This window comes from Octodon degus, unplaced genomic scaffold (assembly GCF_000260255.1).
Source record: "Octodon degus isolate 3935 unplaced genomic scaffold, OctDeg1.0 scaffold00279, whole genome shotgun sequence".
NCBI classification, from domain to species: Eukaryota; Metazoa; Chordata; class Mammalia; order Rodentia; family Octodontidae; genus Octodon; species Octodon degus.
The window spans coordinates 711386-716015 of record NW_004524855.1 but is presented as its reverse complement, the minus strand read 5'-3'; positions in this window follow the sequence as shown (position 1 = coordinate 716015).

Below are 4630 nucleotides of genomic sequence, written 5' to 3'. Positions count from 1 at the left end.
CTAAAAGAGTCCAGTAGCCCATAATAGCATTGGGTCTTCTGTTTAACTGGCAATGTCAGAAATTATTGACCTGAGTCCCCCACAGCTCAACTTAACAGCGTGGCTTTACTTCTTATATTTCGACTCAAATTTTTCAATGGTTCTTTTGTCAGTGCTACATTTGTGGATCAGAAGGCCCATGGTAGTGGACTTGCCAGAATCCCTGTGTCCAATGATGATAATATTAATGTCTTTTCCTTTCCCCTGTTGGCTTTGATCAGTGGTGAAACAGCCTCAAGCCCTTGTTGACCTCATAGACTCAGTTATCCAGACCCACCCCCTATCTGGGATGATTTCCACCTGTTGCTTTACACCCTGTTCAACACCTAGGAAAGATGAAGAATCCTCAGAGATTTTCAGCAGGAAATCTATCTCAGTCCTGCCTCCTCAAGGCCATACAGATCCAGAAGCTTGGACACAAATGGCATCCCTCAGACCAAACCAAATGAGAACTTCTGAATCCTGATGGACAGAAGTACCTTGCTATCACATAGCACTCCTTCAAGGAATCCTCACAGGTACTAAAAAGTCTACCAACATGTCAAAGCCATCTTTGACAATAAAAACAACAGAAGAGTCACCTGGGGACTTCTTTGAGAGATATTGTGAGGCATTTCAAAACTTTATGCCCATTGATCCTGAAGCTGCCAAGAACCAACAGATAGTTGATGTCATCTTTGTGGGCCAGTCTGCTCCTGACATCCACTGCAAACTCTAAATGCTTAAAGGAGTTGTCAGGATGGTTGCCACACAACTACTCAAAGTTCCTACGAAAGTCTTCAGCCACTGTGATTGTGAAGCTCAAAGAAGCAGAAAAGAAAATGAAACAAAAAGTCCCCCTCCTCAAGACAGTACTCAGGAGACAGAGACCAAAGACAGAGACCAGACCCAGTCAGACAGAGACCAAAGGCCCCACTCTGAAAGAAAAACCCATAATGGTCATGGGCCAACACCAAGGACAAAACCCACAGCAAATGGTCCTCTACCATGACCAATGCACCTGCTGCAAAAATATTGGGCACTGAAAAAATTAAGCATTCTAGGCAGAAGAACTCAGCCCCACACCAGCACTGGCTCCCAGTACCAACCAGAGCCCCCAACCCCAAATCTGACTGGGATATCACAAATAGACTCTTGTTAGGACAGACCAGGCTTCCTCAATCTTGGCTTCTGGGAGCACATGGTCCAGATGTCTGTTGAAAGCCAACCAAAAACTTTTATCATCAACGTAGGAACTGACCATTCAGTTGTGACCACCAAGGTGGCTCCCTTCACAAACAGAAAGGACATCATCATGGGGTCCACTGGATCTCAGACAGCCTGCCCTTTTTGTCAAGCATGATCCTTCCACCTGGACATGAAGTGATTGACAAGTTCCTCTTCCTACCTGACTGTCCTATACCCCTCCTGGAAAGAGATATACTGACTGAACTTGGGTCCCAAATAACCTTCACATCTGAAAGACCCACCAATCTTACCCTCAGTGGTTAGAACACTTGATATTGTCAATAATAAGCCCACATGAAAAAGAACAGAGACCACATGCCCCACAAAAAAAGGAAGTTGCATCAGTCAGGGTTTTACTAGAGGAACAGATATAACACACGACGTGAGTACGAGACTGGCTTATGAGGGCAGGCCGCAGTCACGAGGAAGTGTGCAGAGGGCGTCTGCACGCGGAGGCTGAAGGGTTCAGTCCAAGGTCTGGCGCTCCCTGCAGTGCGGCGTGCAAGTCCTATCGGGAGGCTGATGGTTCTGTGAGGGAAGCCTCGTGAGTCTCCACCAGGAGGGTAAAGGACCCAAGGCCGAGGCCGAAGAGTGTGCGCTGGAAGCCGGGAGACGGCGTCCAGGCTGCCGGCGAAGATGGAGGTCCTCTGAGGAAATGGAACACACATGGAGAGCAAGAAATCACTTGGGGCACCGCTTGGTACTACTATGTGCTGTTATTAAAGGCAATAAAAACTGCAACAACCTAATACAGACACGATGACAGATTGTCCAAAGCCTTCAGACATAAAGATATTAATCATTCCACCAAAAGAAAAAAAAAACAAGACCTGCTAAGGTGCCTGCTAAAATATATATTAAATGAGTAGTAAAAAACCATAGTTCTTTTTTTTTTTTTTTTTTTTTTTTTGCAGAGCCAGGGATTGAACTTCCCTTGCGCTTGCCAGGGAAGCACTTATTCCACTGAGCCATCTCCCCAGCCCTAAAACCATAGTTCTAAGTACTAGCTATGACCCCATGACCAGCTACAGAAAGAGGACTATAATTGTACTATTTTGCCCCTATATGGTTCTGTTATAATATAATATTCATAGATTTAATACCTGTTCTCAAGGTTTATTAAACCTGTGTTAATGTTAAAGTTATAAAATAATTAAGTATAAGCATCAAGCAAAAAAAAATTAGCCTTTTATTTTAATAAGAAAATTAGAAAAAAAAAAAAAAAGACTTAAAGAGCCAGCAAGATAGCTCAGTAGACTAAGCACCTGCTTAGGCAAGCACAGGGACCTGGGTTCCAACCCAGCACCACATGCTGTGCCGGTCTTGCCTCCAGGTGCTGAGCTGGCCATCAAGACTGGACGTGGCGGTGTACTCCTGTAATCCCACTACTGGAAAAGCTGAAAACAGGAAGATCACTATGAGTTCAAGTTGTGAAGTGAGACCTTGTACCAAATACAAAAAATAAAATAAAATTAGTGTGTTTCCATTTATACTCAAGATAGTTAAACATATTAAGTGCAATTATATGCATATTTTGATATCTGGACACTGCATTAGAAAAATATGTCCAATTGTCAAGTTGACAAGGGGTGGATTATAGTGGCTCATACATTGTGTCAACTTGAGAAGTTAAAAACTTAACTAAATCAGCTCAGCAATTCCACAACATAGGGCATGGAGGTCCCAACATAGGGCATGGAGGTCCCACGCTACAGTGGGGCCTGCACCACTTAAAAGATATAATAGAGAACAGAGACAGGGTGGAGCATTCCATGTCCTCTGCGGAGCTCTGGTCTTTGCAGTCACCTTGGACATCATCTCCTGGCTTCCAGTGCAGACTCTTCAGCCTCCACCTTGATTTCTTCAGCCTTCTGGTGCAGACCCATCTACTCCTGATGCTGGCCTCTTGATTGATATAGCCTTGCACCACAGATGCATCCGCCACCTGACACAGACTAGCACCGAAACCTGAAGTGAGTCCCAGACCTTGGACTGAATCCCTCAGTCTATAGTATGCAGTGAAGTCAAAGGCCAAATTTGCTTGAAGCACACCCAGAAGTCTGGACTGAACAGTCCCCACCAGGACTAGCCAAGATCGATGTCCCAAACATAGTAGATCTCAAGCCAGAGGAAACATCCGTCGCACTAGAACAGAGCCCCAATCATTGTAGAGCTCAGGCCAGAGGCAACACCTGTCACACGAAAACAGCAGGCCTTCCATAGGGACACATGAACTGGGACCCAGAACACAACAAATGATGTCAGGGGTCAGGAATTCTCCGAGAATGTCAGTCACCCCAGAAAACACCCCTTCTGCCTGTCAAGAAGCCCGAGGAAATGGAGCCTGACCAGCTCAAGACCTCCACGCATCCGCAATGCTGCAGCCCACTGAACCCCACCGAACCCCACGGTACCTAATCCTGGCACCCTGCTGCTCCTGGTCCCGCTGAAAGCAGCATGGTACACTGGCTTACAGGTCAAGTATGCATTCCTCTGCCTGTGGTGAGCCCCTCAAAATCAACCGCTCTTGGCCTTTGAATGAAAATACCCCAGCACAGGGAAGAGAGGACACAGTTGATCTGGACAAGGCTTCCTCGGGGCTTTCAGTCCCTCTTACCCCATTTGGAGAAGCCCTAGTCACTCACCTGTCTGCCCTCCTCAGAGATGAACTGAAGAGGGTGCGGCTCAGTATGCTGATGACTGGCCAGAAAATCCAACACTGTGAGAAGGGAACACAGGCCCTTCTGCAGCTACATGGTTGCTGGCTGCAACGTATCCTGGAGGAAGGCCCAGATACGTGGAGCCCCTCTTCAATATCTGGAATCTGTTCTCCCTGACAGGCAGTGATCCCATGGACCTGAAAGGAGACAAGTCATTTGCTAATCCCCAGACCAGGCTACGAGAGACAGCTCCACGAGTTCTTGGGAGCAGCGGCACAATCTGGATCCCACGATTTCCACGGGACGAAGCTCAGGCCACTGTATCCTTCCCTCACAGCCCAGAAATACACCCCTGGAGTAGGGAGACAAACAGGAACTTGCCTTTAAGAAAATTAAAAGGCTACACAGCACCCCTACCATGATGTTGCCAGATGTAATCTGAGAATTTAATCCCTTTGTTCATGAAAAAGAGCATGTGGCCTTGTGGTTCCTATCTCAGATGATGAAACCCCGGCAAAGACCAGCAGCCTGTGTGCTATGGTTTGTGTCTAGTGGTCCCCGCAAAGCCTCATGCAGTCATTGGGCAGGCTTCTAGAATCTGTGATTCACTCACAGTCCAATGCTGCAATTGTGCTTGAGAATGCTACACCAGCCCTCGGGTGGATGACCTGAGTACAGTCTAAGGGAGGCAGAGAGGCTTGCTA